We start from the raw sequence: 11543 nt of genomic DNA on the forward strand, positions 1-11543 counted from the left end.
CTTGATCATAATGGATAATTTTTCTAATGTATTCTTGGATTCGGTTTGCCAGTATTTTATTGAGTATTTTTGCGTCAATGTTCATGAGTGATATTGGTCTGTAATTCTCTTTCCTAGTTGTGTCTTTGTGTGGTTTTGGTATCAGGGTTACTGTAGCTTCATAAAAAGAGTTTGGCAGTGATTCTTCTGTTTCTATATTGTGAAATACATTAAGGAGTATAGGTATTAGCTCTTCCTGGAAGTTCTGGTAGAATTCTGCATTGAAACCATCTGGTCCTGGGCTTTTTTTGGTAGGGAGATTTTTAATAACAGCTTCTAATTCTTCACGACTGACGGGTCTATTTAGATTGTTCACCTGTTCTTGGTTCAACTTTGGTATATGGTACTTATCTAAAAAAATGTCCATTTCTTTTACATTTTCCAAATTTGTGGCATACAAATTTTCGTAGTAAGATCTAATGATTCTCTGAATTTCCTCTGTGTCTGTGGTTATGTCCCCCTTTTCATTTCTGATCTTATTAATTTGCATGTTCTCTCTCTGCCGTTTGATTAATTTGGATAGGGGTTTGTCGATCTTGTTGATTTTCTCCAAGAACCAGCTTTTTGATTCATTGATTCTTTGGATTGTTTTCTGTGTTTCTATTTTGTTGATTTCAGCCCTCAGTTTGATTATTTCCAGTCTTCTACTCCTCCTGGGTGAATCAGCTTCTTTTTTTTCTAGAGCTTTCAAGTGTGCTGTTAAGTCTCCAATGAGTGCTTTCTCCGTTTTCTTTAATTGGGCACTTAGTGCTATGAACTTTCCTCTTAGCACTGCTTTCATAGTGTCCCATAGGTTTGAGTATGTTGTGTCTTTATTTTCATTAAATTCAAGGAAGACTTTAATTTCTTTCTTTATTTCTTCCTTGACCCAGGGGTGATTCAGTAGTTGACTGTTCAACTTCCATGAATTTGTTGGCTTCCTGGGGGTAGCACTGTTCTTGAATTCTAACTTTAATCCATGGTGGTCTGACAAGACACAAGTGGTTACTAATATTTTTTTGTATCTGTGGAAGTTTGCTTTGTTACCCCGTATGTGGTCAATTTTCGAGGAGGTTCCATGAGCTGCAGAGAAGAAGGTATATTCTTTCCTATTTGGGTGGAATGTTCTATAGATGTCTGTTAAGTCCATTTGATTCAATACCTCCAGTAATTCTCTTAATTCTCTGTTAGGTTTCTGTCTGATTGACCTATCCATTGGAGAGACAGGAGTGTTGAAGTCTCCTACTATTAGTGTGTGTGGTTTGATGACTGCCTTGAGTTCTAGAAGTGTTTCTTTTACATAAGTAGGAGGCTTTATATTAGGGGCGTAGATATTCAGGATTGAGACTTCCTCCTGATGAATTGTTCCTGTTATGAGTATAAAATGTCCATCTCCATCTCTTCTGATTGATTTTAGTTTGAAGTCAATTTTGTTGGAGATTAGAATGGCCACGCCTGCTTGTTTCTTAGGTCCGTTTGCTTGAAAAACCTTTTCCCAACCCTTTACTCTGAGTAAATGTCTGTCTTTGTGGTTAGGGTGTGTTTCTTGTAAACAGCAGAATGTTGGATCGTGTTTTCGTATCCAGTCTCTTAGTCTGTGCCTTTTTATAGGTGAATTGAGTTCATTAATATTAAGTGATATTAATGACCAGTGGTTGTTGACTCCGGTTATTATTATTTTTTGTTTGATTAATAGAGTTTGTATGTGTCCCTTCTTTGAGTCAAGCTCTTGAAGGGTCGCTAGATGTCTGAGTTATTGTAAGCAGTGCTGGCAATGTTGGACTCCTTTGGTTGCAATTTTCCTTCTATTACTTTCTGTAAGGCTGGGTTTGTGGCTGCAAATTGTTTAAATTTGTTCTTATCCTGGAATATTTTGTTTTCTCCATCGATAGTGAATGATAGCTTGGCTGGGTATATTAGTCTGGGCTTGCATCCATGGACTCTTAGTTTCTGCAGTACCTCTATCCAGGACCTTCTGGCTTTCATGGTTTCCATAGAGAAGTCCGGTGTGAGTCTGATAGGTTTACCTTTATAAGTTACTTGCCCTTTTTCCCTTGCAGCTCTTAATATTCTTTCTTTAATCTGTATGTTTTGTGTTTTGATTATTATATGGCGAGGCGATGATTTTTTTTTTGATCAAGCCTATTCGGTGTTCTGTATGCTTCTTGAACCTTCATAGGAATATCATTCTTTAGATTGGGAAAGTTTTCTTCTATAATTTTGTTGAATATATTTTCTGGTCCTTTGATCTGCAGTTCTTCTCCTTCTTCAATCCCTATTATTCTTAGATTTGGTTTTTTTATTGTGTCCCAGATTTCTTGAATGTTTTGTGATGAGAATTTATTGGATTTGCTGTTTTCTTTGATCTGAGCATTTATTTTCTCTATGGTATCTTCAGACTCTGAGATTCGTTCTTCCATCTCTTGTATCCTATTGGTTATGCTTGATTCTGTAGTCTCTGTTCGTTTACCTAGATTTTCCATATCCAGCCGGCCCTTGTTTTGTGTTTTCTTCATTGCCTCCATTTCAGTTTTCAATTCTTGAACTGTTTCCATTACCTGTTTGATTGTTTTTTCTTGGTTTCCCAGTGTATCATTCACGGATTTACTCATTTCTTCAAACTTTTTGTTATACTTCTCATCCATTTCTTTACTCATTTCTTCAATCTTTTTGTTATACTTCTCATCCAGTTCTTTAAGGGAGTTATTCATATCCTGTTTAAGGGACTCTATTGCTTTCATAATGGCATTTTTTCCTGCTTCTTCTGAATTAAGAGGTTCAAGTCCTTCTATTGTAGGGTCATTGGGTTCTGGTGTTTTCATGTTGTTTTTTAGATTGTTGGAGGAGTTCTTGCCTTGGCGTCTGCCCATCTCTTCCTTCAAATGCTCTCTACTGGATCTTCTAGTACCAGGTCAGGTTCCCTTGTTGGGCAGGGAATTCACTGACAGAAGGCCTACCTTTCCTCAGGCAGTCTATTGACACACAGGCACTCCCTACTACCGGGTTGTACTCACAACCCAGGTCCAGCGAGCAAGGGAGTTGCTCTGGGGAAATTTTGTGGCCCCAGAGGGAAGGGGAGAAGAGAGGAAGGTGTACCTGGATAAAGTCTGGGACGGGATTCGGGAGAACTCCGCAGGGAGGAGTCGCCTCTGCCTGGTGACCAGATTGTCGAGGGGGGTGCGGAAAGGCTGAATTCCTCCTAGAGGAAGCCCTCTGGCCAGGGGAAAACTCACTCCTCCTCCAATGGAAGTCTGCTAGAAGTTCACTCTCTCTTGCTGGCCAGGAATGTGATTGAGCTGAGACAGGGCTTGCCTGTCCTCAGACAGGCTCTCAAAGCACCTGAGCTGCCCCTGCCGGACCGAGCCCACAGTCCAGGCCCAGCGTGCAAGGGAGCAGCTCTGGGGAGATCTTGTGTCTCCAGAGGGGAGGGGGGAAAGAGAGGCAGTAAATTGCTTTTGAGGGGCTTAATTTTCTTATAAATCTGGCACAAATAATATAACTGTCATTGAGGCGTGATTTCAGAGTAAAGTATCTTTTTTTTGTTAACTGAAAATAGATCCTTCTCTTGTACAATATATACCAACCACACTTTCCCCTGCCTCCACTCTTCTCAGCTCCCACTTCTACCTCTAGTGTCCCTTCAGAAAAGAGCAGGCCTCTAACAGACAATAAACAAACAGGACAAAACAAGATCCAATAAGACAAATCAAAAGTTCTCATGTCAAGGTGGACAAGGCAACTCAGTGCATCAAAAAAGTCTCAAGAACAGGCAAAAGAATCAGAGACACATCTGTTCCCACTGTTAGGAGTCCCATTAAAACACTAAGCTAACAGTCCCAACACACAGAGGATCTGATGTATTGTAAAATATCTTAAGTGTTGTTGATAGATATTTGAAAGATAAATCATAGTGATAATAGTAAATTACATTGTTGAGAGCTGTCTTTTATACAATTTATAAACAGGATTAGCCTGAGAAAGGAACCATGAGGGTGTTAAAGGGTCATTATGCATGGGAACATTATAAAAAAGGTGAAAAACAGAGTAGAAATTATTAACTGGGAAGCTGGGCAGAGACGAAGGGCATGGGGATTAGAAGGTAATGGGAAGAAGGTTAACCCACGCTAAAGGCTGTATAGAAAAAAGCCATGTGGCAACATACTACTTTGTAATCTAGTTAAAATTTTACTACAAAAAGAGGAGGGGCTGAGGAGATGGATCAATAGTTAAGAGCGCTTACCTGAGTTGAGCTATCTGCACTCATTTTAAGAGGCTCACAACCAACTCCAGATCTAAGGGGATCCCATGTGCTGGCCTCTGAGGGCACCTATAGTCTAGGACTCACACCCAGGTGCATACACACACACACACACACACACACACACACACGCACGCATGCGCGCGCAATTAAAAATAATGTAAATTCCCCCTTTAAAGCAGTTTACAGGGAGGTAGGTGAATATTGCTGATCGCAGACGCTATAGGCTATCAACTGAGAATCCTAGTGCCCTATGAGTTGCTGGTCAGCACGGTCCCTGAAGCACACATCGCCTATTGTCACCACTCAGAACTAGATATAAGACCTACTGCCGAAGACACTTCACACTTCAGTGGCAGAACACCAGGGACAAACAGGAATTGTGCTAGAAGTTTCCTGCCTGCTGGCTAGTTTTCCTGGTGTCAGAAGGCACACTTTGGGTAGTTGAGAGAGAAAAGGCATCAATGGTTTTACTCAGCTGTAGATCCTTGGTATACAAAATTGAATTGTCAGGTGATTTGTGTATACTGGTACAATAGTCCTTGAATATTTTGACTGTAATCATATTTTTTAATTGAATTTGAGGTTTATCACACAAGAGAGCATTTTTGCATGGTACTGTGAACCTGACCAACAGTCTTGAAATAGAACCTACTACTATTGCTATGCTAAACGATTGTGTTGTGCTCAGGAAACTGCCGAATAAATACTTCTGTTTATGCTCATAGACTAGAGATATACTCAGCTTTGGTCAAAGAACCAAAGAATATGTGTCTAAGTTTCCAGCACAGAACAGGATGTCTATATCACCTCGTCTACGGCTCAGGGAACATCACGGAAGAAGGCTCAGAAAGTAGGTAAGAACAAAGAGGTGAAGAGTGCTTCAGAAACACGTCTTCCAGACATAATACGGCTTTTGAAAGCATTAACTTCTAATAGCTATGGTTATCACCATAAAGCTTCCACTCGGATGTGCTTGGCAACATTTTATCACAGATGCTGGTCATGATCGTAAGACCCCACTCCACCATGAAGTATTATATGTATGTAGCTATTGATTGCTGACTAAGTGGGAGACATTCTCTTCAGCTGTATTGCGACTGATAATTTGCCCAGACCCCGCCAATAACCCTTCACCTCATGGTCATGGAAGTAAACCTAATTAAACTGAATGGGTCACTGTCAATAAAACCTAAACTACATAAAGTAGATGGAGTCTAGTTGAGAGAAGAAAGGGTTCTGTTGGAGAAGGGGGTGGATAGGAGAAGGCAAGGCATTGAGTATGACAAATTACATTATGTACACATATGGCATCGTAAACATAAATCAATAAAAGACATTTAAAATGAAAAGAAAACTTAAGTATAATCACACAGTCAGTGGAAGTGTAGTTAACGAAAGGATGGGCAGGGAGCTACAGTAACTTTAAAGATCTTCCCTAACTAGTTCCCTGCAGCTATAGGCTGCTAATTATTTCTCAGTCACCATTCACATCATTTTCAATTTTAGCTAGATATACGACTGTTATTACCTTTCCAGTTAATCACCTGGTGGAATCCTAGCTATTAATAATAAATGTAAGAACAAGGTATTCAACATCCAGTGCACTCAGCCATTTTAACCTCTGTTCTTGCTAGCTAGAATGGGCAATTAAATCTAGAACTTCAGCAGTTACCAAGGGTTATGGATATAGCACTGGACCCAGAACCTGACAGCTATCACCATAAAGCTAAGAAGGTTGGAGCAGAAACCTGTTATCTCATGAATGGGAGAAGTGTTGCCGATTGATTATTCCGTAGCCATTCTTTTTATTGTTTTCTCTTTTTAAACTCTGAATAAATTACTCTAATTCCTTCCACCAGAGAAATGAAGGCAGATTTCTATATTATCTAAAGGATGTCTTTGAACTTTATTATTCTGTAGCATTCAGCAGAAAAATAATTGAAAATCTGTTTGAATAATTGTGTATGTCATAGCTGTTATGAAAACCTTATGTAAAAATATGATAATTCATCTACTTACTCAAGTATTTTTAAAGATATTTCATTCTAAAATGTATGATGTTCATCAAACTTAAAATGGAATATATTGCAATAGGAACGTAAGCACAAAATTCTCCTAGTTTTATTCGCTGAATGTCACACTTAAAATCCAAAAAGTAAACTTTTTATAAATATTCAGAAACTTTAAAATAGGTGACTGACATTAGCTTCCACTAGGCTAATATTTCCCAAAGTGTATTCCTTTAAATTCAAGCCTTAGATGTAAGTGAACAAAATACACACACTAAGATAAAAGAATCTTTAGAACTAAATGCCAAAAGTTGACAAGCAAAATCTGTGTATGTCTATAGAGTATTCTGTGATGTTGATTTGTGACTCTGCTTCTTCCTCAGGATTTTTGGCTGCATTGGTCCACTATGCTGGAGGGAGCAGAAGTAGAAACCAGGGTTCTGATGGCTGTGGGTATGACAGAAACAGTCTTCCAGGAGAGAGACTTGGGTGAATCGGCTCAACTTTATTTTGGAGTGTAAGGAATATATAGGATTGGGGAGCTTGGGTACCAACCCTATTTTGCACTAAGTGATGGGCCTATTACAAAGGCTCCTAGCACAAGTCTTAGTTATCTTATTTGCAGCAAGGAAGTCTTCTAGCAGGAATCTGAGCCAAGGGTCAAGCTAAAGATAAATCAGGTCTCTGGTTTAGAGACAGATTTCAGATAAGGTCAGTCCTCCAGGCTCAGGGATATTCTCCGGAAAAGAGCAGGTAGAGAGCAGGAAATTTTGCTGGGGAGGGAGGGAGTCACCACTTTGCCAAACTTTTGGAAAAAGCTGTCAGGCCATGAAAGCCTGCAACCTCTGGCCAGCAAGCAACGGCTTCCAAGATTGAATGTTTGTATCCAGGGTAGAATAATTAAGCTTTCGCTCACATTTTCTTCAGACAGATACACGTTGTGCACTGGTGAAGGAAGAGCCCCGAGCCGTCTCAAAAAGCATGTAACAGAAGCATTTCTCCATTGCCTAGATTATTTCTACAGCTCATTTATCCATCACAATATTTTTCTTAGAAGGAGACTTGGGAAATGATGTTATATAGCAAGCTTTTCCAGAACCTTCTTTTAAATCTTTCTGCTTCTCCATTTGGGGAAGTAAACAAAGCCCCAAGGTAGCAGCTACGTTTAAATCGGTTTGAGATTTCACAGCACATTCCGCAAGAAAACTGTTTGTAAACCACAGCTTGCGGCTGTCAGAGGAGAACAAAGAAGATGAGCAGGCTCTCTTCAGGCATCTCATGCTCCTTTGCCTTTGGGGCTGGGCTTCTTCTTGGCGATGCTCTCCCGTTGTTTCTCAAAAGTCTCATCATCGTTTTGTGAACCATGGTCGTCATTGGACACACACAGTTTGTGCTTTTATGTGTATGGAGAGATGTTTAAGAAGGAATTTTAGTGATTGTCTTGGGCCTTTCCTTGGCCATACATTCTTACATGAATAATAAAATATTTGGTTTTCTTTGCATCTGTAAAAAAAATGAAGCAAGAAAGAGCAGCACAATTCCAAAATAGACTCAGTACTTGAAACTGTGTTGTTTTTGGTACAACACCATGATTTTTGTTCTTTTAAGCGTGTTGTCTACCAAGAAAACAGAAGTTTTCAACAGAGACTAGGAGATACCATCTGGTAATTTAGTACGATATTACACTACACGAAAAAAGGTCTCTTTTCCTCCATTGTTAATGTGTCTAAAGACTCCTTCTTCTGAGTTTTCACATATTATGTCCATGAAACCAGGATTTTTCTTTTCTGGTTTTGCCAGTTTGTTTTTGTGCTTAAGGCAATAGGCTAAACCACCAGGAAGCTAGGACCTATTTGTTCTTCGAAGTAAAGAAGGAACAGAAACTAAGACACACACCAAGAATCAGAAACTCACAGAGTTGCTCATAGTCCAACACCTTTGAAGAACTGTTCTAAAAATGATGATAAACGTCTCTTTCTTTGGAATTTATGCTACTAAAGATCATTCTCCAGACACATGTATTTTGAATATTTTGAACAGATGGGAGGGTTTCATCATCTCATTGAATTGAATTGTTTTACAAATCAGTGACTCAAACATCTAGTAAAATTTTTATTTTACTCTAACTTGCACTTATAACTACAATGGAGTGTTAAGAACAGTTAGCAGGGCACCTTATAGAAACAGCAATGAGAATGTAGAATTATTGATTCAAAGATATTACTGGGAAGACTCAGAATTCAGTCAATCACAAGGATACAAAAATTTTTCTCAGAAATAATTGGTCAACTTCATGTTTTAAAATATCTGGGGTGAGTTATAGATGTGTTTGTTATTATAGGCACTGATAAAATCTGACAGTTAAAATATTGAACGTAGAAAATGAGGGAGAGAAAATTCCTGTAAGAAATCACATAGCAGGCCGCACCCTATGATTTTTAGTCAAATTGAATTCCATAATAACTTGAGAGGGATGGGGTACTTTGTATTATTTCTGACACTTTCACATTTTACATAAGTACAAAATGAGATGATGCATATATAACCCAGAGTGGAAAATACATTCTGCTGTGGACTACAGGGCTACAATTTCAGACTGAATTCAAATATTACCTTGCCAATAGCAATACTTTGTGGAGCCCTTGAACTTAGGAACCCATCAGTCTACTTGGATAATTTAACACGCACAAGATTGGATTGTTGTCTTGAATAACTGTAAATGAGGGGGCCTGTTCGTTGGGGGTTTTTCTGTCCTGCCCAGCCCCCCAGCTGTTTAATCCCAGAGAAAAATCACATAAGAAATCTCTATAAGTTATAAAGCTGATTGGCCTTTTAGGTCCGGCTACTTATTAGCTAACCCAATCTTGATTAGCCCATTTTTTCTGATCTATGTTAGCCATGTGGCTCAGTACCTTTTTCAGTAGGGCAGCTCACATTCTGCTGCTTCAGTGATCTGGGCATGAGTGGGGGAATCAGCTTCCTCCTCCCCAGAATTCTCCTGCTCACTTTGCATCATTTCCACTTACTGTCTGGTTTTCCCACCTACACCTCCTGCCTGGCCAATCAGCGTTTATTTAAAACATGATTGACAGAATACATACAATTCTCCCGCACCAAATAACTGCTTATGTTAAGACATGTATACACTTCAGAATATTCTATTTTGAAGTCTAGTATAATATTTCATTTCAATATTTATACTTAGCTCTCTAGGAATGATGGAGATCATTACAATTTCAAAGCTTCTTGACTGTATGTGTCTTGTCTTTACTATATGTGGTAGAAATAACCAACCAAAAATATCCTCTTCAGGGGGTCTAGCTGTATGCTATTCTATACTGTCCACTTTTTGAGAAATTATACAATCATAATTAATCTTTGTTAGACTTTAATACCTCTGAAGTAGCCTTTTGCAAACTATCATTTTAAAGATATAAGAACATAAAGGATTCTAAAGATGCAATCAAACTCTTGTTATGGTCATGTACCTGAGGCTGTAAAATACATTGCTTTCACTAAGTGAATTTCATACACAACAAGTTGTTGATGCAAATGTCAAATGTAATATTTAATTTTATCTATGCTACAAACAAATACCAATAAATAAAACAAAATAAATAAAATAAAATCCCTAGACGCTATGATAGATACCTACTGTCTTGTTTTCATAAATCAAAGAAAAATCAAGTGTAAGAATTCAGTACACTGGCTGGTATGCCTTTAGTGACAACATAGTGGGCAGAAAGCTTGAGTGTCTTGATTAGAAGATAAGAGAGAACAACAGATGAATGTGTAGCTTTCTTCCTATCTTGCCTGTATCATAACTAGCATGAAACTTTCCCCAGATCTCTATGCCTCAAAAGTAGACACTGTTTCTCATTCACATTACATAACACATGGCAGCTGTTATGACTCTGCTCTCCATGGAAATGCAGTCACCCTGTAACATGAGGTCCTGCTTGTTGGGGTTTCTTTCCTGCTCAGTTCCCATAGCCGTTTAACCCCAAAGAATCACACCGAAGTCTACATTAGATATAAACTGATTGGCCCATTAGCTCAGGCTTCTTATTAGCTCTTATTGCTTATGTTAACACATTATTCTTTTTTTATTTATAAAAGTTTATTAATTTATAAAAGTTTTCATTTCCGCCCCTCCTCCCAACACCCTCCCACTCCCCCCACTCCCTCTCCTCCTCCCTCTCCATCCCTAAGAGCAGTCAGGGTTTCCTGCCCGGTGGGAAGTTTAAGTTCCTCCCCCCTCCCTCCAGGTCCAGGAAGGTGAGCATCCAAACAGACTGGATCCCAAAAATAAAGTATATGCAGAGGAAACAAGTCCCAGTGTCATTGTCAATGGCTTTTCAGAAAGACCCCGTGCCAGCCACATTCAGAGAATCCGGCCACATTCAGAGAATCTGGTTGGATCACGTGCTCATTCAGTCCCAGTCCAACTGGCCTTGGTAAACTCTCATTAGATCAGTCCCCTTGAATCAGTGGGTGAACGCACTCCTCACGGTTCTGCCTTTCTTGTTCATGCTCTCCCTCCTTCTGCTCCTCATTTAGACCTTGGGGGCTCAGTCCAGTGCTCCAATGTGAGTCTCCGTCTGTATTGCCATCCATCAACTGGTGAAGATTCCCTCTGGTCTTGTCTTCTTTGCTCACGTTCTCTTTCCTTCTGCTTCTCATTTGGACCTAGGGAGTTAAGTACAGTGTTCCAATGTGGGTCTCTGTCTCTATCTCCATCCATCACCAGATGAAGGTTCTATGGTGATATGCAAAATATTCATCAGTATGGTTATGGGCCAAGGCTGGTTCAGGCACCCTCTCCTCTAGAGAACAATCTGGGATCTCTCCTTGGACCTGGGATCCCCTTTATAATCAAGTCTCTTGTAAACCCTAAAATGACTCCCTTAGTTGAGATATATACTTCCCTGATTCCATATCCATCCTTCCTCCCTCCCCCCATCCCAATCCCCCGAGCTTTCCCCATTCCTCCCCTACTCCCTTCTCTCTAACCCTCTCCCCTTCCATCAACCCTCCCACTGCACCATGCACCCGAGGTTGATGGCACGCTTGTCTACTTCCAATATCCAGGAGGATAACTACATGATTTTCATCAGGTTCACCTTCTTATTTAGCTTCTCTAGGATCACTAATAATAGGCGCAAAGACCGTTAATTATGGCTAGAATCCACTTATGAGTGAATACATACCATATTCCTCTTTTTGGGTCTGGGTTACCTTACTCAGTAAAGCGT

Source organism: Myodes glareolus, chromosome 26 (genome assembly GCF_982192425.1).
Source record: "Myodes glareolus chromosome 26, mMyoGla1.1, whole genome shotgun sequence".
NCBI lineage: Eukaryota > Metazoa > Chordata > Mammalia > Rodentia > Cricetidae > Myodes > Myodes glareolus.